This window comes from Myotis davidii, unplaced genomic scaffold (assembly GCF_000327345.1).
Source record: "Myotis davidii unplaced genomic scaffold, ASM32734v1 scaffold923, whole genome shotgun sequence".
Classification (NCBI taxonomy): Eukaryota; Metazoa; Chordata; class Mammalia; order Chiroptera; family Vespertilionidae; genus Myotis; species Myotis davidii.
The window spans coordinates 801,355-825,084 of record NW_006293789.1 but is presented as its reverse complement, the minus strand read 5'-3'; the positions used below and the strand labels follow the sequence as shown (position 1 = coordinate 825,084).

The following is a 23,730-nucleotide window of genomic DNA, read 5'->3' as shown; positions in this document are numbered from 1 at the left end:
GGCCGGCAGCGGCAGGCGGGGAACCTTGGCTTCCTCCATCACTGGAGCAAGCAAGCCTCCTGTTCGCTTCAGCTGCCTGGCTGCAGGCCGCCATCTTGGTTGGCAGTTCATTTGCATATCACCCTGATTAGCCAATGTGAAGTGTGTCGGAGGTACAGTTAATTACCATGTTTGCCTATTATTAGCTAGGATATCTGTAATCTTTGTTCCCGTCACTCACAATGAGCTCCTTGTGGAATGGGTTTCCTTTAGCCTCATTCATTTTTTAATTCCTGGTGCCTGCTGCCTTAAGTGAATCCCATTGAAAAGTTTGCCTAGAGCCCTTTAATGTCTATAATCTCTGTTGTATTTGAGAACTGGGGTGTTAGGGTTGGTGGGGAGAGGACTGGGCTGGAGGATCTCCATCCCAGGCTGTTTTTATTTGTTTAGCTGGTGTTACGGAGCAGCCTTTATTCTCTGTTCCCAGCTGGCAAGGACCCTGGGTTAGTTCTTAGAGGACCGGGGAGTCTAGGCTTTGCTATACCTGTCACTGGCTTGAGCTTCTCCAGCAAGCCAGTCACTATATCTGGGCATCCAGAATAAATGCTCTTGAAGGCCCCTCGACTTTTAAAATGCTGTGATTTTTAAGAATAAGAATGGCTTGCTGGATTCTGGTAGAATTCCAGGGTAAAGGGTTACAGTGATTCTCGTGGAATTAAAAATAACTTTTTCTCAGTTTATTATTCAAGGCAGCTCCCCTTAGGCTCTTGTTTAGTACTCTGGACATGGTCTCCTTTGATAGTCGAATTTTCTCATTGCTCTACATTGTTCTTTAACTTTTTGTTGGACATTTGTTCAGTCCCTGTGCCAAGCTCTATGCAATTAGCAAAAGTGGAAATTTTCTCTGAGCACAGACTTTGTCTAGATTGGCTTTATGCATGGGAATTATGACCCATGACCTAGCTTTGGTAGTTGAACGATGTTTTCCCTTATCTCTGTAAAGAGAAGATTTTAGGCTGTTGCTTCTGGTGCGTAGGTAGCATGAGGTATGTGTGCATAATTTTATTTTCGTCTTCAGCTCATGAGGTTAAAAACATCTGCATGGTATCTAAGGGACCTTCTTAAAACATTGTTTAATGTATATGTGTTTTCTTTTTGATTCAATGTAGGATATGTTTTCAAAGCAAAAGGATCATTTCGAAAACATGACAGCTCAGATTTCATAGTGCCCTAGTTAATCGATTTTCTATTGGGTGCAAAATTGTTTTTCTATTAAATGCAACTCCTAATAAATGGTGGTTGATGCTTGTAAGCATCAAAGATCTTTAGCTCCTTTAAAAAGGGGTGTCTCCTATCTTAACAGACTAAGTAAGGCGAAATAGTTTAAGGAGAGTATTTGTGTTTATTGGATTTACAAGGATATTACCTTAAGTCATGGACTCTACCTTTGAATTTTAAACCATTTACTCACAAGATAGCACAGTTAATTCAATGATTTCATTCATTAGCTCACCACATGTCTGCTGCTTTTTTGCTGTGCCAGATCCTGAGATGCATGCAGTGGAGGACACTAGGGGTGAGGGGTCAGGATGGGAAGAAGAGCAAGCAGTTCTTGCCAACAAGAACCGAGCAGACTCGAGGGTAGCAGGCATATATATCCCAGTATACTTCAAACTATTTTTAAAAAGTCCTCCAAACCCTTGGGAGTTGGAGCATTTTGACATTTAAACTTGGCTATGATGAGGGATTTTTCAGGCCAGGCAGAGGGAAAAGTAATAGCATTGGGGAAGTAATGCTAGACTTGCTCCAGAAGTGTGACTAATTTCCACGGTGATTATTGGTAGAAAATTCCCTTCAAAAGGTAGATTGGGACATTGATGGCTGAAAGAGGAAAGCCTGTATTTTCAGGTGGTCTAGCTCCTAAAACCTGAGGCTTGGGATTAAAGGGAGGTCGTTGTGCCTCCTGACACAACTCATTGACCTTTGGTGTTGAAGATGATGGTGTCTACCGTATTGTTGGGCAGAGGAGAAAATGGAAAGTACGAAGGGTTAGCTTTCTGATTAATAGTTCTTACCTTATTCCATGTAGGAAAGAAATTCCTGGTATTAGGCTGCGTATGCAGCTGCTCTAACAGAAACCCAAAACAATAGTGACTTCAACGAGACACAGTATTTTCTGTTATGTTAAAATCTGCTAGAATGGCACTTTGTTCACTCTGCCTTCTGCAGTGTTGGTCTCTGCTGTATGGCCCAGGATAAAGGAGGGAGAGGATGGGAGGCAGGCATGGGGGATGATGACCAGAAGCTGTGCATGGGCAGGGTTTGATGCATTGCCCCGGGCTGCAGGGATGCTGATGTTGGGCTCCCCTCCTGATTGTGGGAGGAGGGGAAGGGCTTGGGGAGCACTAGCCTGACACAGCCTCATCTGGACCTTGTCATCCGTAGCTGAATCCTTGGTAACTGGAAATGAAAGGTTCTTCAAACCCTGACCAGCCAAGAAGGGTGGCCACAGCCCACTCTCTCCAAGTTCTTTTCGCTGAAGAATAAAACATGTTATTATCTCTGTCTGCCTCTCCAGGGTCTCTGAGCCTGTCAGCCACTCGGGCTCCCTCCTGGAGCCTCCCCAGCGTGGTCAGTACAGATGCACTGCTGGGCACATACCCATCTTGCTCTCGTGTCCGCCCAGCTCTAGGCATTTCTCACATTCTGACCTGGCAGTCTTAGTCCTGCCAGGCAAGTGGCAGGAGTTCCCAGAGTTGTGCTGGAGTCTAGCGGGTGTGAGGTTGGGAATCTTGGGCCATCTGGGCTCCCTCCAGGGAGGTGAGTTAATAAGACCTCTGGGGCATTTCAGTACAACGAAGCTTGTGCACCTGCTGTTCTGTTGGTGTGGGTGAGCATAGTCCTTTGCTGTGCTGCTTGTAGCAGCTGCTCCCAAACCTGCCTTTTGATCCACATCACCTGAAGGAGGGGTAGGTGAGATGTGTGTGTTCCTGCAGGCAGACCGGCAAAGCCGATTCTCAGGGGGGTGCCCAGGAATGGAAGTTTGTGGAACACCTCCTCCATGTGGGCTTGATGGGGGACCAGGTTTGGGAACCGCCACGTTGTAACCATTCTCTTACTACTTACAACTCACTCTGGGTGACTGTACCACATTTCCTTCCATTGAGGGATTTATGTTACAGCTTTGCTTGTGAATGCTAGGCGCTGGGCTGTTTCTGCCACTCAGTATGTATGAAAGAGACAAAAGTTTATTTTCAGATGAATGGTATTTGTACGAAGCTCCCCAACTCCCTTAAAATGTATCCTCGTGGCATATTAAGTTGTCTTAAAACATTTTGGTTAACAGAAGGTAAAAATTAGCACGCCAGAAAATCTTGTGTGTGTGTGTCATTTCAGAGAAATTAAATTCTTTCATATCTTCCAAAACTGGTGATAGATTTTCAAGTAAACATTAAACTCCATCCTGGAGTCTTTATGCTGAGCCAGTGCTTCTCAGGGAAATCTTTTGCACATAATTTGATTACATTCTAAGACAGTGGTTCTCAACCTTCTGGCCCTTTAAATACAGTTCCTCATGTTGTGACCCAACCATAAAATTATTTTCGTTGCTACTTCATAACTGTAATGTTGCTACTGTTATGAATCATAATGTAAATATCTGATATGCAAGATGGTTTTAGGCGACCCCTGTGAAAGGGTCATTCGACCGCCAAAGGGGTCGCGACCCACAGGTTGAGAACCGCTGTTCTAAGAGGACTGAGTTCCAGTTCCTAATTGCATGCCCTGTCCCCATCCTTCTACGCGACCCACAGGTTGATAACCGCTGTTCTAAGAGGACTGAGTTCCGGTTCCTAATTGCATGCCCTGCCCCCATCCTTCTGCTCCTGGAGGAGGGCAGGGTGCTTTCCGATAGGACGCAGGGCTCTTGGATCCCATGATACACAATCCGGCAGAAAGGGGCTGGAACTTGGAGGAAGTCAGGGCAAAGTGGGAAAAGCTGTGGGACCAGCTGTTGACTGAAAGCCACTTCTTCCTTCGTTCCACCTTTGGCCTGTCGGGCTCAGGGCTGGCTGCTGGCTGCAGCTGTATTTTGTTTGCTTGCTCTGTTTTATTTTCCTAAAAACAGTAGCCTGTACTTCGTTCTTCCATTCACAGTGTGGGATGGAGCATTAAATTTCTGTTTGGAAAAACGTAATGCATTTTTACCCTGTTCTGCATGCTGTTCCAACAACTCTTTGATGTCATCGTTCTGTAATTTTCCCCACCTTGTTGATCTCTCAAATATTCCTTCCGTGGTTTTGTCCTGTAGTCACCGGGGATTTTTTTTTCTCAGGGCTGACCTGGAATCCTTTTCTTTTTCTTCTCTTCCCTTATTGTTTGGACCTTCAACTTTGGGGAAGATGCCCAGAAATCCTTTGTTTGGGAAATGCCTCTGCATAGGGCTTGTCTCCATTGTACTCATCAGTACCGCTGGTGTTTGAGGGAGGAGTATTGCTTGGGTCCTGACGGGGCGCTCTATGCAGAGGTGGAGCAGCTGGCAGGATTGACCAGGTCCTTGCCCGCAAGGAGCTTGAGTGTTCAGTGGCCTGACAGAAATAACACTGCATGCTGCATGCACAGCTAGACTCTTGTAGCCATTGACGGAAGTATGTTTCCAGAACACCTAAGGACTTGTTTTCCTTCTGTCTCTTTGAAATGAAGGTCATCTTCTTTGAACTGAAGAATCGATTACATTGCCCTTTGCAGATAGCAATGTCTTCTGTTTGGATGACGAGAACTATTTTAGCTGACTCTCCCATTCCCCAGTCAAGGCTGAGAAGTCCTAACTGTGAGGAATTCTTCCAGAAATAAGTAGATGGCTGACCTTGGTCAGGACACTGCTGACAGTCGTGCTTGAAGGGTTTCAGCAGATTTTCTGTCCAGGGAACATGGCCTTCAGCCCAAATGCTTCAGACAGAGCTGTGTGGCGGTCCCGGGCATTGGCTCTCTGGAAATATCCCCGGTCCCTGCAGTGATGCTGGCCTTGCGGGGACACAGGTCTTCATGGACCATGGCGGTCATTGCCAGTTGGTGGTGCTGCTGGTCAGTTTTTCTTCTTTTCTCTGTTTAGCTACTCTTTGTCCTTCACCCCCTAAATGTAATCAGGTATTCCCAAGTTGGTATAGGTCAAGTGCCTTTGTGTCATCTCTTAGTCATTAGCTTTTCTCCATTTTTTCACTCATTCAAGGACCATCCGAGCATGTACCATGTACTAGGTGCTGTTTTCATCTCCAAGGATGCAGTGGTGAGCAGAACAGGTGCATCCTCTGCTCTCATGGGGCTTATACTGTCTCTATATATAAAAGCCTAGGCAACCGGTCGACCCTTTGACTGCTCGACTGGTTGACTGGTAGCGACTGGTCAACTGGTAGCTATGATGCACACTGACTACCAGGGGGCAGACACTCAATGCAGGAGCTGCCCCCTGGTGGTCAGTGCGCTCCCACAGCGGGAGTACTGCTCAGCTGAACAAAGGGCTCCAGACACTGGGCTCATGGCTGGTTATTGATTGCCACTGTGGCCGTGTGAGCCTCTCCCCTGGACACTCCCCCTGCGTGCCCCTCCCCCATCCAGACTGGGACCGGGACCTGGACTGGCATCTGGACTGACAGGGCACGAGCCCACAGCCGCTTCTCTGTCATGGGCGTGCTGGTATCCTAAGATGGGCGCGGAGACTGCAGTGGAGTGGCAGCCAGCCTACCAAGCAGTGGCGGAGGCAGGTGCAGTGGGGCTGGGATGAGTGGGTCGCCTGCCACTGTGAGCACTACTATATCCCTTGAGGGGGATGTAGGTTTGCCAGTTTCGGCCAATCCCCGCAGGCCAGGCCGAGGGACCCTACCGGTGTTTGAATCTGTGCACCGGACCTCTAGTGGTAAATAAATGAATATGATAATTTCAGATAGTTATGTGCCTACGAAGGAAAGGGAAAGTTAAAGGGGAGTATGTGTTTCCTAAAATGATCGGGACAAACTGAATCAGCCAAGGATGAATTTCCCAGGCAGGGGAGAGAGAACACACAAAGATTCTCAAAGACCTTGTGCCCCAGGTGAGGGTGAAACTGGCATCTTTGGGGGCGGGGAAGAGTGGGATGCAGTGAGGCTGGTGAGGTAGCAGAAGGCCAGATCATGATAGTCTGCATGTAACCAGAGTAAGGCGTTTCGAGTTTCCCTTTATTGTAATGGGAAGTCATTGGCATAAAGAGGACAGCCCTAGAAAGGCTATGTCAGTGGCCTCAATATGGAAATTCTGGGTTACCTACTCGAATGTGGACACTAGAGACCCAAGGGCCAGGTTATAAATGACATTTCTTTCCTAGAAATGACCCGCTGTGCCGCCCTCCCAGCCTTAATGGATTCATCCCCCACAGTCTAGGTCCCGATCTGCGGCAACAGAAGCTGTGGTCTGTGGTGGTCTTACCCTGGGAGGTGTTGTGGAAGGAAAATTTCGGCCCCTCTGCCTTCCTGTCTGTCTTGTCCTGTGTTGCCATGAACCAATGCCCCTTCTTGACTCTTGCTAGTGAGGTGAGGGAAAGGGAAATCGAAGGAAGGATGTCTAGAGTGAGTCATTGTTGCCCTCTTTCCCGTGCCTCAGCTCTCTTTCTGTCCCTCCCTGTCCCTGCCCCTTTACATTAGGGGCTCTGCCTCGAGTTTTCTATCTCCTTTACTGTCCCTGTCTGTAAGTTATTCCCAGGGCTTGTAGACTTAAAGGGCATAGGTTGTGCAGCATAATAAAATGCACACCCATGGTCTTGGAACTATGATGGTACCTGGATTTTCTATAAGCTACTTTGGATTTCAAGCACAAGTGAAAAAAAGTGAATTTACACTTCAGGTTTGAGAAGCTTCTCTGTTGTGTTTATTTGTTCAACCGCCTTCATTATAGACCTGCTCACTCCTGGTGCCTTTTCCTGAAGGGGCGACATCTCGGGCCTGTCATGGCCTGTTGGATATGGTTGAGGCAGGTGGGCCTGTGGGCCAGTAGATGCAGCAGTGTGTTAGGTAATCATGTAAAGGGAAGTCTAGGGGCCAAAAGAAGCGATGTCTTCTCTCTGAGCTGGTGGAGTGGGAGTGGGATATGTAGTCCTTTCTATACTTTGGCCATAAGAAGCAGATTATTTTTCTCTGGCTCCTCTATTTGAAAAGCCTCCTGCTTTTCCTAATCTCTTATATTAGGGAACCAGCAAATATGAGAAAAGATGGGATGATGGGGAGGGAGGGGGAAGAGTAGACGTCGCATGCCCTTTGAGGCCTTGGGAGGCCCCTGGGGGAAGAAGTCACCATCTTCTGCCTTGGCTCTGGACCTGGGACAACTCCGTCAGGGTGAAATAGTTCTTATGATTTGACTTTGGATCTTTTTTTCCTTCCACCTTCAGGGTGACCTGTGCTTGTCAGACCCCCCATGGGGGGTGTTGTTGTGAGTGAAGTAACAGCTGCACATGCTAATGAGGAAACGGAATGGTTTTCTGAGATGGCCTCGGTGGCTGCCAGGCGTTAGCGGCTTTATCTGCCTGACACACGGCTCAGGAGGCCATGCTCCCCATACCAAGTGCCTGCTGCTTCTTTCTTCATTAATATGAGAACAGTGATTGTCCGTCCTTCCAGGGCAGCTAATTACCACTCAAGCTTAAAGTGCTCCATGCACGCCCTAACCCGTTTGGCTCAGTGGATGGAGCGTCGGCCTGCGGACTGAAGGGTCCCAGGTTCGATTCCAGTCAAGGGCATGTACCTTGGTTGCGGGCACATCCCTAGTGGGAAGTGTGCAGGAGGCAGTTGATCGATGTTCCTCTCATCAGTGTTTCAAACTTTCTATCCCTCTCCCTTTCCCTTCCTCTCTATAAAAAAATCAATAAAATAAATAAATAAACAAAGTGCTCCATGCTTGTATAGCTGCCTAGGTTTGCTGTGGTTGCTAAGTTAATTATTTGCCTTCTATGATTATTAATACAATAGTTGATTGGTCCTAATGAATACATGCAACTGGTTTCATAACATTCTCCTCTCCTCCTCCTCCTCCTCCTCCTCTTCCTCCTCCTCCTCCTCCTCAAGTATCTTTGAAACTAACCTGAGCTTGGACTTGCTAGTAACTCCCCTCTATGTTCCTTTTCTCTGCCACCCCTGCTTCCTGCTCCAGTAACCACTAGCCAGCCTTTTAGGTTTATGGTTCTCTTGTTCTGCCTCTGCCTTATAGCTGGCCCAGGACTCAGCACCCACCTGGATAGGAGTGCCTCTGGTTGCCAGCCTCTAGAGCCCAGCTCACTTTTATTTCCCCCTTTTCTGTTTGGAGTGGGTAGGTGGGAAACCATGGGGTGTTAGGGACTCCCCCATACTTATAAGATTAGCAAAATTTCAGAGTTTTTCTTACTAGGGATCTTTTGTACTCAAATTTAATCCTGTAAGGCCCACTGCCTTCTTTTATAGCAATCCTGTATAATAAAGAGGTAATATGCAAATTGACTGCCATGCCCTCGCACCCAATGGCTGCCCCATGTGGTCACAAAATGGCCACCCCTATGTCATCACAAGATGGCCACCACAAGATGGCCAGCAGGGGAGGGCAGTTGGGGGTGAACAGGCCTGCAGGGAAGGTCACTTGGGGGCAATCGGGCCAGCACGGGAGCAGTTAGGCATCAATCAGGCCAGCAGGGGAGTGGTTAGGGGGTGATCAGGCTGGCAGGCAGGCGGTTGGGAGCCAGCAATCCTGGATTGTGAGAGGGATGTCCGACTGCTGGTTTATGATAAACCGGCACCTCTAGTTATTTTATAATGTTCTCTGCATCCTGAATGCAAGTTGTAGATAACATAACTGCCAGCATATACAGTTTCAAAAACCAGAACAAAAATAATTCAGTTTCCTAATTAATGTAAAGAGAAATTAAAAGAATGCATGATCAGACAGATATTTCAATGCTTGCTTGGGCCCTACCGTACTGAGAGGACAAAATGAAGTAGTCACCTAGATCCCTGTGTCTGTTGGTAAAATCACCTACACATGCCACAACTCTAAACACAAAGTTGATTGGTGACTCATCATCCAGAAGTAACTTTGTCATCAGTGATACAGTTTAAAAAAGAATTAATTCCTTGGGGTAAAAGTTCAGAACAAAACAAAGTATTTTCTTGGCTCGTTGTATATGATAGGTACATTCTGGGAAAATTCATAATATTTTAAAACTATTTGAAAAGCAGTTTGCCCTCTCCTGTGGTCCTGACTAGTGGGTCCTAATCACATTGCAGGTCAGACTCCCTGGGTGTGCTTAGAAGGCAGATTCCAGCTCCAGCACTGCAGCTCAGAGGGATTTCTGGGCTCTGGAATTCGTATTAAAAAAATATATATACTAGAGACCTGGAGCATGGATTTGTGCACCAGTGGGTTCCCTCAGCCTGGCCTGCAGAATCGGGCTGAAACCAGCTCTCCGACCACCCCCGCGGGGTCCTGGATTGAGAGAGGGAGCAGGCCAGGGCGAGGGACCCCACCGATGCACAATCAGGGCCCAGGAGGGATGCGGGATGTTGGCCAGCCAGAGAGGGACTGTGGGAGGCCTCCAGGGCATGTCTGGCCATCTCACTTAGTCCTGATTGGCTGGACCCCAGCAGCAAGCTAATCTACCAGTCAGAGCATTTGACCCTGGTGGTCAGTGCACGTCATAGCAAGCGGTTGAGTGGCCTTAGCGTATTATTAGCATATTACGCTTTGATTGGTTGAACGGCCGACTGGATGAAAAGACGCAGCATATTAGGCTTTTATTATATAGGATTTTTACTGATTTCAGAGAGGTTGAGAGATGGGGAGAAAGATAGAAACATCAATGATGAGAGCGAATCATTGATCAGCTGCCTCCTGCATGCCCCACACTGGGGATCGAGCCCACAACCCAACTGTGGCATGTGCCTTGACTGGGAAGCAAACAGTATCAAACAGTTATCTCCTGGTTCATAGGTTGATGCTTAACCATTGAGTCACGCTGGCTGGGCTGGAATTTGCATTTTTTTATTTTTATTTTTTTAAAAATATATTTTATTGATTTTTTACAGAGAGGAAGGGAGAGAGATAGTTAGAAACATCGATGAAAGAGAAGCATCGATCAGCTGCCTCCTGCACACCTCCCACTGGGGATGTGCCCGCAACCCAGGTACATGCCCTTGACCGGAATTGAACCTGGGACCTTTCAGTCCGAAGGCCGACGCTCTATCCACTGAGTCAAACCAGTTTCGGCTGGAATTTGCATTTTTAACGGGCATCCCAGGTCCTTCCAATGCAGTTAGTGGGTCCAGGGGCCACCATTGAGATACACTACTTGAAACTCAGTCTTTATTCACTTTGAGCGCTCTTCATCTCTCCATGGGGTGTTCTGGAAATAGGGAGCACCCAGAGCCTCTTAAGTTAACATTTGCTCAGAACAGTTGGTCTAACAAGTGAGCTAAGGATCATGCCCGGGAGCAGTAATCAGATTTTGGGTCCTCTTAGGGACATTTCTGGCTTCATGATTCCAGCATTTTAAAAAAATGTGTTTTCAAAAATGTCTGGTGCTGGAGGCATTCCAAAACTCTAGAGATACCATGGTTTCATGATGGGTGAACTCATGAGAGGCTGGTGGTGCTCTGGAGAAGGGCAGGGGCTGACCTGGACTCTGTCTGCTCTTCGCTGCTTGTGTCCATGGGCCCCAGGCACTTGGGGTTAGTAGACCCCTTCCTCTATAGAAAATAATGAAAATTATATTTTCTGACTGTGTCTGGGGTGGGTCATATTCCTTTTTTCCTTCTGATTTTAAAAGAATGAAAGCATTTTCATGGCCCCTAAAGGGTTCCTGAGCCCTCGGCTCTCCCTCTGTGTGCCATGCTTCATGGATCAGTCAGCCTGCACCTTTCTGAGCATAACATTATCTTTCACCTGAATAGATTGCGGGCACTAGTTCTAGTATGAGTAACGCCCCCTAGCACATTCACCACCTGGCACACAATGGGCTATATGCAGGCCAAGAGGAAGCATTCTAAGAGCCAGCCCTGGTACAGGCAGTTAAAGGATCAACATGTCCTGTCACCACTTAATTTCTCGTAATCAATCATGTAATCATGTTGTTGACATGAGATTCTCTTCCCTCCTAAGCTCCATTTTCATTCATGCCAGCACTCATTTCACGTGTCCTTGAGATTTCCTCCATCTGTTGTGCTTGACATCCTCCCACCCTTCGAGAGGGTCTTGGGTCAGTACTCATCTTTTAAAGGAGATGCACTTGGTCTTCCTGTTGTTGGAAGGATTTCTTCATCTCCACGCTAGGAAGCCTAATTTCTGCCTGAGTGCCCTTGTTTTTACTGTGCTGTCTTCTTTCCAGGCCAGTGAGACACTTAAAAGAAAATGTGGTCATTAGCAAGTGGTGTGATGCCCCGGGGTTAAGCAAGAGCCTTGGCCAGCCAGAGCTCTGTGAAGGAGCAGAAGCAGGACAGATGGAGATTAGGGAGCCAGCTGGTTGGTAGAGAATGGTGGGGGAGAGGGCGCGAGAGCGAAGCATAGGACCCCCAGAATGGAGATCTTGATGTCTTTTCTTTTTGTCAATGAGAATATCCAGCCTGTAGAAAGGTTTTATAAGAGCTTATTTGAGCCAAAATTTTGAGGATGTGCTTGGAAGCAAAATCTCAGTGGATTGAGAAAATGCTCCAGCGAATGGCAGTTTTGCAGCTTATTTTACACATTACAATCAGATGTAAGGAGACTTGTACGAAATCCATTGGTGGTAGATAAAGGAGGAGGGATAAAGCAAAGCTGGGAAAGCTCTAGGATTGGATAAAAAGCAAAATGGAGAAACACATACTTATTTTCCATTGGTGGGAGTTGGATAGTACACAGTGATAGTATGTGAGCAGCAAGATAATAATGGGGGGTTCTGTGGCCCTGGTGTCCAGGCACCATCCCAGCTGGTTGGAAATAGGATTCCAGGAACTCCTCTATCAGGTCCACTCAGATGGCTGGAAGGCCGTGCAGGGGGAAGCCCAGTCTCTGGCTTTTCCCTGAAATGTAGCATGCAGTGTGCCTGAGAGGCCTCTTCCACCAGTGGTGCTAGACCAGCCGTGAGCAAACTACAGCCCGCGGGCCGGATCCGGCCCGTTTGAAATGAATAAAACTATTAAAAAAAGAGACCGTACCCTTTTATGTAATGATGTTTACTTTGAATTTATATTAGTTCACACAAACACTCCATCCATGCTTTTGTTCTGGCCCTCCGGTCCAGTTTAAGAACCCATTGTGGTCCTCGAGTCAAAAAGTTTGCCCACCCCTGTGCTAGACACTCGTTATGAATTTGAGGCCAGTTAACCACAAGGGGCTCCTAACACTGGGTATGTTCCTTCTCAGGTTCACACTAATAAGGAAGAGAAAGGATGAAAGTTTGAGGGGCAAGTGGTCAGTTAAGTGTGGAGTTTGACTATATGGTCAAGTGTGGAGTTTGACTATAGCTGGAAGCCCCTGGGAGAGACATCTGATTTTACTTTAAAAAGGCAACCAGCTGCCCTGTGGAGGGTGAAGGCTGGTTGGAGGTGAAGGTGAGCAGGAGCTGGGAACTGATTCGCAGCATCTGAGGGGACTTTGGATTGGGACAGAGTGGGGATGGTGACATGTAATCATATTTGGGGTAGATATTGGAGGCAGAGCTTATAGACTTATTGATGGTTTAAATATGGAAGATGGGAGGGCATGGAGAGAATGTGCATGTGAGAGCTGTGGGTTTTGTGTGAGCCCTGGCTGGGTGGCAGTGCGGGTCACGAGCCCATGCATGCTCTGCTTTGGCTGCTAATTTGGGGACACGTCCTCAACATTCCAGTGGGTGACTGAGCCAGCACTGTGGTATTTGCTCAGGTGAGGGTTCAAGGCTGGATGTATGATTTTGAGATCATGGGCCAGGGTGCACTCACTAAAAAAGAGAATACAGAGAGAAAAGGGCCAAGGACAGGTCTAGGGGGTGTCCCAACCTGGGGAGTCCAGTAGAGCAGTCCTTTGGGGAGTTGTTGCAGTGTCCTGAAGGCAGGCCAGTGAAAAGGAGCAGTTCTATAAATAGAAATCCCTCCAGAGAGGACAGAAAACCAGCTTCATGGCCTCGCTGAGAAAGAACCAGTGACTAGAGCTGCTTAAAAGTGTGATGGCTCAGTGGTTGAGCATCGACCTATAAACCAGGAGGTCACGGTTTGATTCCCAGTCAGGGTACACGCCTGGGTTGTGGGCTCGATCCTCCAGTGTGTGGCGTGCAGGAGGCAGCCAACCAATAATTCCTTCTCGTCATTGAGGTTTCTATCTCTCCTCCCTCCCTCTCTGAAATCAATACAAATATTAAAAAATAAATAAAAGTGTGATGTTCTTCCCCTTGAATTCTAGGAAGGCTGTTCCTATTTGAGCAATAAGGCCCTTTAGAATATTACATTGTCTTATGTTTGCGTTAGGGATTACTGGCTTTGTGAGCAAAGCCCTTTGACATTTGTGGATGGAGTGTACTCATTATTAAGTGAAATTGTCTGAAATGAATGTCAGTTCTTTCTCCCCCCTAAGTTTTGCATCACGAATGGCCACAAAGTTTATTTTAGAAGCTTGTGATAGGTGAGAGGAAAGAGAGAAGGGTCATTTCTGAAACTTCTACTGGCCACTCACTGCTGAATCTTGGCATCTTTCACATCTCCTGGGGGAAGAGAGGTATCATTTTTAAATACAGAGGATCCTGTGGGTGTGGATGTGAATAGACAGGATGGGCCAGCTCCTCCCTCTGACCCAGGCTTTCTAATCTGCAGCACACGTTGGGAGATAGGGGCTGTATTAGTTTCCTATTGGCGGTGTAACAAATTACCATAATGGTGTCTTAAAACAAGACAGATTTATCATCTCCAGTTCTAGAGGTCAGAGTCTGAAGAGAGTCTATAATAGGCCGAGTAATGCCCTTCTAAACCCTGTAACTATGACCTCACATGGCAATATTTGGCAGCTCTGAGTAAACGAAGCATTTTGAGGTGGGGAGACTATCCTGGATTATCAAGATGGACCCTAAAGGCCATCACAAGTGTCCTTATAACAGAGAGGCCGTGGATGACGACAGAGACAGAGAGGAGAAGACAGTGTGACCACCAAGGCTGAGATGGGCGTGATGGAGCCACCAGCCAAGCAGGGGTTGCAGCCACCAGAAGCTGAAAGAGCCAGGAAGGGATGGTCCCCTAGGTCCGCTAGTGGCAGCACAGCCCTGAGGAACGATAGAACTGTGAAAGAGTAAATTTCTATTGTTTTCAGCCACTGAGTTTGTGGTCATTTGTCACAGCAGCAAGGAGGAACTAAGACAGATCCTCCCTGGGCTCTGTTTTCTATTTGTTTTTCCCCCCTGGAGGTTCTAAGGGAGAAGGTCAGTTTGCCTCTTCCAGCTTCTAGGAGCTACTGCATTCCTTACTTCATGCCCCTTTTATCTTCAAAGCCAGTCTTTCTTGACACTTTTTTTAGACATTGATTCTTGGGCCTCCATCGTTCACATGTAAGGACCCTTGTAATTACATTGGACCCATCTGGATAATCTGGTGGAATCTAATCGTGAAATCATCTGATTAGCCACTTAATTCCATGGGCAACTTTAATTCCCTTTTGCTATGTAAGACAACATATCACAGGTTCTGGGGAGTTGGACCAGGGACATTTTTGGAGGTCTACCACAGGGGGTAGTTTTTAAAGAATAGTGTATAAGGTGAAGAAATAGGTCTTGCTGGGAAGCTGAACTTGCCATGGCTACCCTCTTCCCACAACATGAGCCAGCACTTTCCTGTTTCAGCCTCCAGAGCAAGCTCTTTTTTGCAAGGCACACAGCAAACCCTGTGATGACACTAACGGGTTAAAAAAAGACAGTTGCTTACCAGAGATACTGAGCATTTGCATCTGTTGACCCAGATGCAATTTTAAGAGCCTAGAGGTGAATCGTGACCTTGGAAAGCCCTGCCTTCTTGGGAATCTTGTGCACAGTTGTCATTGAGATTGGCACTGGCTACATAACATATATTGTCTGTACTCTATCATCTGCTGTCTTCTGCCTACTCCCAAGAACACCTCAGGCGGGCGGCGCCTGCAGGCTTAGAAAATGACTTTCCACAGCTTGTGGGAGGGGTTCGGGAGGAGTGTCAAGGAGAGGGATTTGCTTTAGCTCTGTTGCCTTACTGGTTTGTGTGTCAAAACTTAATAAAGGCTCACTAGTCTCAGCTGCACAGTGGCCACACCTTAACTGAAGGTGGAAAGACCTTGTATTCTATTTCCAAAAGATCACATTTGCCACACCGTTCTAACCCTGTCAGCTTTGTGGCCGTCATTCCAGGGAGGCCTGCCAGGGGAAGATAGGTGAAGGAAGTCAGCCTTTAGAACCAGAGCTTTCTGAATTTTGGCTGAACTTTTTCTTTTCTTTAAGTGGACCAGTGTTTTTGAAACTTCAGGCATAGTTTTTACCATATCATGTTACCACCTGTACTAGTTACGAAACATACTTGTCCCCTAATTTATTCTGTCAACTCATTTATTTTAATTTGATCTTAAACTACTTAACAACATATTCAGACTTAGGGATTTGGTGTGCTTATGCATGTTAAGATAAACTTAACTGTTAGAATAAAATGAGTGTGTCTGAACATTGTGTCCCACAGTGCCAGCACAGCACCACACTCAGAAAAAATTATATGAGATCATGCCGACCTCCCCAAAGGCTCTGTGCCAAGGGCGATAGTCTTTGGTGATCAAGTCCTTATCAGCCAGACTTCTGTTAGCTAAGAGGGAATTGGTTAGCTATTTAGGAACATTTCACGTAGAACACCTGTCAACCAGGGAGTGGACATGCCTTTATTCCTAGCAAGCAAAAGGATGTCTTTACTTACACTAGTATTTGCAATATAAATAACAGGTATGTATATACACCAAAAGCCTTCATCTGTATCCCATCTGTGGATAAAAGCCAAAGAAGAATTTACATTACGTTTACATGAAATGTCTAAGGAGACAGAGCCTTCACCAGAGCCACGAAATTCAATATCCAAGGGAAGTACAAATTTAATAAACATAATTCTATCTATTTACCTTTCTTGGCTGGGCTTTTTAAAAAAATTATTTTTATACCATATTATTTGTTTTAAAAAAACCAGCTTGCTCTCAGATTCTGGGGAAAATAAAAATAATTAAATAACAAAGAGACTCATTAAGGAAGGCCCTCTTGTGTGCAGTGTCAGCTCTTCATAGTGTCCTGAGAGCAGGGTTGGCTGGTCTGGGTGCCACCAGCATGAAGGGGACCCTGTGCAGGGAGAGACCAAGACCTGTCCTGCTCCCCCGGGCTGCCTGCAGTCACTTGTCTTCCTCTTTCTCTCACTTCCTTGTTGGGGTCAGAGGAGTTGTGTATGGGATTGGCTTCTTTTTACAGCATGCAAACACCTTAAAGTGATTGATGGGAGTCCTGGGCCTCTTCTTGCCCAGCTTTGGGAGAATGTAAAATCAGAGTTCTTTGGAAATTTGGAGCCTCTTCAACCTCCTCAAAAATCAAGGATCTCGCCCTAACCGGCTTGGCTCAGTGGATAGAGCGTCAGCCTGCGGACTGAAGGGTCCCAGGTTCGATTCCGGTCATGTACCTTGGTTGCGGGTTTATCCTCAGGGGTAGGTGTGCAGGAGGTAACTGATCGATGTTTCTCTCTCATTGATGTTTCTAACTCTCTATCCCTCTCCCTTCCTCTCTGTAAAAAATAAATAAAATATATTTAAAAAAATCAGTAATCTAGTTTTACACGGAAAATTGCGAGAAGACTTGGTCCCTGTTGCTCAAGGGCTGTTCCCCTCTGTTCCACTATCTTCTCCGGAAGTGCTCCTTTTGTTAGTCAGTTGTATCAAGCTTTTGTTTCCCAGGGAGCTGGGAGATGTCAGTGAGACCTTGAGACTTGCAGGCTCTTGAGTGATGGTGGTAAAGGAGCCAGCCTGAACACTGAGCTCCCCTGGACGTAGAATGCTGACTTGCTGAAGTTGATGCATGAGCACTGTACAATGTTTGACTCGTCTTCTCCTTGACATTGAGATACTGGTTTGCTTTTTGGAAGAGCCCTGTCTGGACAGGTCTTTCAAATATTTGCCTTTTATTTCTAGACTGCTGCTGCTGACTTGGGTAAATGTATCACTTTGCATACCCCTTACCTCATTTTCCTAAAGGAAAGAAAGGCAGCCAAGTGACGGGCTGACAGCAAATGGGACTGTTGGGCTGACATTACATGTGAGTCAATAGGTGGCCCAGGTTGTAGGTGCTGTTTTGTCTCATCAGCCAGTGGGCTGGCTTTGGAAATGTTACACACATCCAGTTAGTGATACTGGGTGTATCTCCTTTTACATCCTGCAATGAAAGATGAAGAGGTCACGGTCAGGTGCCCTCTCAGGGCCCAGCTGGGCCTTATACCCGATCCTGGACAACTTCCTCCTGTGATTCTGACCCATGTATGGAGGCCAAGAATGGGGGAAGGAATGAGAAGGAGGATCTTAGTATCTTCAAGATTAGAGTTGAGGAAGCCTGAGGCAACATTACATCCAGTCTTCTTAGTGAGGTAAGTTAGGCACACGGGTGAAAGAATGTGCCCCAGGCATCCAACAAGCTAGTGCCTAAGAGTAGGCATCCTCAAGAACCTTCTATCCGTCTTCCAGCCAACCAGCATTTTTATAAGAGAGTTACTGAGGCAAGTAGTGACTTAACAAGGAAATCTGTACCCTTGATTTTAACTTTTTACTTATCTATAATGTACTTATCAAAGTGCACACACTCATCTGCTCCCCCCTTCTCCTCCCCGCTCCTCCCCCCCGCTCCCCCACCGAGAGCAGGCAGAATGCTACCAGCCCTCAGGAGCCCCTCGTGCTCCCTTCTGCTCGCTGCCCATCCCACCCATCACTGGTCCTAACCTGCAACAGCACAGAGCACTTGGCCTGCTTCTGTGTATTCCATGCACATGAATTCACGCAGTGTGTACTATTTTGTGTTTTGCTTCTTTGGACCAGTATTATGCTTGTGAAATTCATCCATGTTGTGTGTATAGTTGTAGACCAGCGATTTTCAACCTTTTTCGTCTCATAAACTACTAAAATTCTGTGGCACATCAGAAATATATTTTCTGCCCTAACCTGTTTGGCTCAGTGGATAGAGTGTTGGCCTGCGGACTCAAGGGTCCCAGGTTCGATTCCGGTCAAGGGCATGTACCTTGGTTGCGGGCACATCCCCAATAGGGGGTGTGCAGGAGGCAGCTGATCGATGTTTCTCTCTCATCAATGTTTCTAACTTTCTATCCCTCTCCCTTCCTCTCTGTAAAAAAAATCAATAAATATGTTTATAAATACATATATATATATATTTTTTCTGTGGATCTGACCAAAAAATAGGTATAATTTTGATTCATTCATACCAGATAGCTGTGGTTGCGTTGGCTGCTGTAATTTTTTAAATTTAAACATCTAAGGGAAAAGAGGTCAGTGCCCCTGACTGAATAATCAGGTAAGTATTGCATGTTTTAAGAATTCTTCGGCACACCAGTTGAAAATCACTGTGTTTTCAACTGTTACCAGAAAGGGGACCTGGCCCTGCGTGTGGGTCTGCCTTGGGCCGGCCTGTAGTGTATGGGTTCTTGACTTCATGCGGGAAAGAATTCACAACACAAGTCCACATGATTTTGAGGTTATGTTTATTAAAGCTGGGAACAGTGACACAAGGAAGGGCTTAGGATAGAAGAAGCAACAAGGAGAGCTTAGGCAGGGCTGCTTTGGCTCTTTAGAAATGTTACAGGAAAGCAATGACGTAAAGCAGGGCTGCTGTTAGCTCACTGGAAAGTCAGAGAAAAGGGTCATGGAGAAGGGAAAGACATGGGCATGCTCCTAGCAGGGAGAGCACGTACCCTGGGATCTGCAAGCTGGGACCTTCGTTTTGAGGATTTTAAAGGCTGGGAGTTTAGGGAGGTCTTGGGGAGGATCTCAATAGAATATTCATCAGTTTTATGGTGATGAGCCAAAATGAGATTTATTTCCTTAACTTCATAGGTTCTTGGGTGTGGTTGGCAAATGGCACTAATTGGATTTTTGCTATCTGTCTCCCTGAGGAGGATGATTTAAGCTATTTACCCTCTGGGGAGAAGTGCAAACCATTTACTTTCAAGTGTTCTTGGTTTAGGGAAGATAGGATTTTACTATTTACTAAATGGCTGTAAACTGCTTGGCCTTTAACTGTCTGTCTCAGATTCCCTCTTTAGCTTGTCCTTGCTTACTAGGTTGTCTCAGTAGGGCCTGGGTGTGTTCAGCTTTATGAGATAACTGCCCATTTTTCTGGGTGGTCGTACTTTCACCAGCAGTGTATGAGGCCTCCCACCCTCCATCCTCAGTACACCTAGTTTTCCTGTCTTTTTCACTGTGGTGCTTTGGGTGGGTGTGTAATGCTATTATGTTGTAGTTTTAATCTCACCCTGTGTGTGTGATTCTGAAGGCCTGGGTTGTGTGTTTTTGCTGTGCTTATCATGGACTTTGCAATAGTCACTGCTTTTAGACGGTGACCTTGGAAAGGCATTATTCAAGTTTTCAAAGAGGCTGATGCGTTTGAACAGACGCCCTCATAGTTGAGCTGTTCTCCAAGAGAGAAGCGTGTGGAGTTGGTGTCTTACACTAAATAGCATTCTGCTCTCACCATATGTTTGGTTTGTTGCAGGGAGATCAGCAGAAAAAAAGGAACAAGGTCCAATAAAGCCCGCTTAATTTGGTCTGGCTGAGTTTATTAGCAGCAAACCTGGACATTTATAGTTCTGTGTGGGGGAGTTGACAGGTGAGAGATGGGTAAGTCAGAAGCTTGTTCACATCGAGGTTCTGTGAGCCAAACTCGATGTTTAAGTTTGAGTGGGATGTCTCCCTGTGGCAGTCCATTATGTCATCAGGATAGAGGGATTGCAAAGAAAAAGGAAGAAGTAGCTCAGAACCACTTTCAAGCCAAAGTTGAAACTGTAGTGTTACTTTTTAGCATGGAGTCCATTCAGGTTTTTCTCTCATTTGAGGCAATTTTATGACCTAAAGAATTTACCCTGAAGATGTGGAAGGAAAATTAAAGCTTGACTAGGAAATGGGGCTAGTGGGTGAAGTGTGCCGGAGAGACCCAGTTCTTATGTAAGCGGGCATGATCCATTCCTCAGCTATTTTCCTGAGCGTTCACACCCAGCATAGGAAGGTAATTAATGAAGACAGATTTGATGTTATTTATGCGGTTACTTTTGCCATTTCTTGTCTTTTATTTTTCTCTACACCTTATGTATATAGTTTAATTGCATTCTTTTCACATTAAACATGTCAAAACATTGAGCTGTACACATTAAATATATGCAATTTTTAAAAAATTAAATGTATTGGGGTGATATTGGTTAATAAAATTATATAGGTTTCAAGTACACGTCTATGATACATCTATATGTAGCACTGTGTGCCCACCACCCAAAGTCTCTACACTTTTTTTGCTACCCTTTGCCCAACATGAAGTATAGTGCCTGGCTAGCGGTGCTGGGTAAATATCTTTTGCCAAACAGACAAATCAACTTAAATATTTACTAAATGCCAACTATGTAGTAATGTGAAATTGTAATTAAGAAAAGAGTTGAAGTCTTTTTTAAAAAGGTTTTTAATTTATTATTACTCATTTTTATTTAAAAATTTCATATGTTTTCTTTTTTCCCCATTGACCTCTCCCTGGCCGCTCCCACCCCCCAGCACATTACTGTGCTTCATCTGGGAACCATCTCAGGTGAATGAGGGGGTGTGAGGGCCCTGGAGCTGGAGCTGGAGTCCTGTGATCAGATCCCTGTGTTCCAGGTGAGGCCCCAGAATAGATTGGAGCCCTCGTCTGTGCATGGCAGGAGCCTTGCTTGGCATAGGGATGCTTTTGCTGGAAAAAGAAGTCTCTAAGGGCTTGGCAAAGGACTGACTTCAATAGGATGTTGGGATGCTGTTTTCCAGGACTCAGATGACTTGTTTTCTTATTAGTTACCCTGTGGATTGTGTAAAGAGTTTGGAGGAGAAAAGTCCCCCCAGGTTGGCCGTATCTCTGGTTGGTTGTACACAGCATGGTGGGTGGAAGTTAAACATACATGTGTTTTGGGAAAGGACTATCAGGACTTGATGCTCTTAGTGTTATTACAAATATGACATTATATTGGGCAGGAGGGGATGAGGGTGGCCTGAAGGAGTGTGTGTGTGTGTGTATGTGTGTGTGTATGTGTGTGTTGTGTGTGTGTGTGTGTGTGTGTGTGTGTGGTGAAGTAAGTATATTTTTTGTCACTGAAAGGAAGGAAATAAGTCTTTTTGAGCACGGACACGTGCCTGGGTCTGTGCTTAGCCTTCAGACTTCCATGTCGTATTGTCTCATTCAGTCTCATTGGATTCTGCATTTTGAATATGTGAGGCCAAGGCTTACAGGGATTGATAATTTGCTGGACTAGTTGCCTGGGAGATTGTAGGGGAAAGTAGGTGGGCAGCTGAAGACATCAAGGAACACACTGCATTGGCCACCAGGGCAGCAGTTATCCTCAGCAAGGACATTCCTGAAAGTTCTCTTTTGAAGAAATAGTGTTGCGATTAGGGCCTTCCCACAATACCACTGCCACAGACAAGCAAAGCAGGTTTGGTTACTAGGACTTTCTCCTTTTAGAAGCAAGCCTGGGGCTCACCACCTGCTCTGGGCTTCTGACTGTTACAGTAAAAGAATAAGATAGATAAGGCTGGCTCTTATCTAGCTTCTTGCTGAGAAGAGGGCCCTTTAGCTCCACCAGGCTGAGTTCCCTAAGGCACCAGCCATGTCTTTGTATCTTCAGTGCTGAACACAAAACTAGGTTTTTGTTGACTGAAGCAGAAAAACATGAAGAGTCAAAGGGGAAAAATACGAATTAAAACTTTGTAAAGTGCCTTGCCCTTTTCCAGAAGGATTTGACGTCATCACCAGAAATTGCCCTTTAGATTCATTGAGAGCTAGTTCACAAGCAGGTGATGGGCAAAGAAGGTGGAGAAGATAGGCATCAATAAATACCTTCGTTACTATTACTATTGGCTACCTTGGGAGTATAGTAGGAAGTAGGTTCCTGGTCCTACTCTTACACTTTCTTTCCTCCTCCAGAAGTTAATGAAAAAGCACAGCAGTGGTGTTAGAGATGAGGGTAAATCCACACTAACTGCAAGTAAGTCCCTTGTAAAATTCAAAAATACTCTGTTCAAATCCCTTTTCACAGATCACCGTATACCTCCTAGCAGGTGGGCACAGTGTGCTGAAGATCTGCGGTTCTCAATATGGTGCAGGACAAATCCCACAGCCCCTGACTTCCAGGGACTTCACCTCCATAAATTCATTCACCATCAGCTAATGCCACATGACAAGCTACCTCAGTACTTAGTGGCATGACACAGCAAGTTTTTATTGGTGTTCATGGCTCTGCAGGTCAGTTGGGTGGTTCTTTGGATCTCAAATGGGTTCACTTGTGTGACCTGGGGTTAGTCTGCTGGTCTTAGTGAGCCTTCTCACGTGTGTGGTATGTTGGCTGGCTGAGCTTGGTCTTAGATGGTGATAGCTGGGCTTCCTTCTACAGGGTCTGCCCTCACCCAGCAGGCTATTCCAGGTTATTTATGTGGCTCTCAGAGGGTAAGCAGAAGCATGCAGTGAATGCCTTTTGAGGCCTAGGTTCAGAACTGACATACTGTGACTTCTGCTGCATTTTATCAGACAAAGCAAGGTGTGCGACCAAGCTGGATTCAAGGGTAAAAAGAGTGGTTCTTGATGGGAGTTGCTACAGTCTCATTGCAAGGGCTGTGGACACAGGGAGACCATTAATTGGGGCCATTAATGTAGTCAGTGTACCACATCCATTATTTTGCTCAACTGATAATCTTCCTTGTGACCCCTTAAGCCGTCATTTATCCTCTTGTTCCATTCTTTATTAATTAGAACTTAGGAAAGACGATACTGTTTACCATGCGTAGTCTGAGGAAGCCACCAAGATAAGACTTGCCTTGCCTAAGTTCATAACCCCAGCGGTGGGGAGATGGACACAAAGGTGGCCAAGAACGAGAGAACTGGAGTAAGGCCAGAGAAGTGTGTGTGCAGAGTGGGCTGTGAACCCAGAGGAAGGAGTGAACCAAGTCTGTGGGTTGGATCGGAACTGAAGGCAGAACTAAGTCACCCAGGATCTGGAGCAGGAAATGGATGAAGAACAGGGAGAGAAGTGTGTACAGAAGGTGAAGTGTGAGGAGCCAAAGGACCAGGGATTTGCTCTGCAATGCTTGGTTAATGTGGGGTGGGATGGCAGGTGACTGGGCGGAAAAGCCTGCAGTGCGGGCTCCGGGGCTAAGACTTCATTAATGGCCAAAGGCAGTTGTGAGCAGATTTTTGTCCTTTCCAGCCCAGGGACTCAAGCACTGGAAGGAACAGACAGTGTGATTACTGCACCCAGATGCCTTTTCTTCAGCAAAAGCAGGAAGACAGGGAAGTGTTGTTCTGTGGATTCCAAACTGTGTGTTGAGGTGCCCCGGGGTGCCACAGAAAGTCACAGGGGTGCCATGGGATATAACATTTTGAAAAAACCCAGCTCAATCTGCCAGACACCACTTATCTACTACTGTTAAGTTGTTGGGACCTAATTATAGTTGACCCTTGAACAACACAGGGCTTAGGAAGGCATCGATCTTCTTACACAATCAAAA

At 46.1% G+C, this 23,730-nt stretch overlaps 1 protein-coding gene across 2 annotated transcripts in view; it reads left to right on the top strand.

The window, feature by feature from the left end:
* The window catches only part of MGAT5 (mannosyl (alpha-1,6-)-glycoprotein beta-1,6-N-acetyl-glucosaminyltransferase), a 333,468-nt gene that overhangs the window by 25,837 nt on the left and 283,901 nt on the right, over positions 1-23,730 (top strand). Inside the window, exon 1 of one of the 2 annotated variants that reach the window (XM_006767746.2) lies at positions 22,199-22,214. The exons of the other annotated variant lie outside the window; for it this stretch is intronic. The gene's annotated coding sequence lies outside the window, so the exon portion shown is untranslated. Of the gene's footprint in view, positions 1-22,198; positions 22,215-23,730 lie in introns of those variants that run through there. 2 annotated transcript variants of the gene reach the window in all.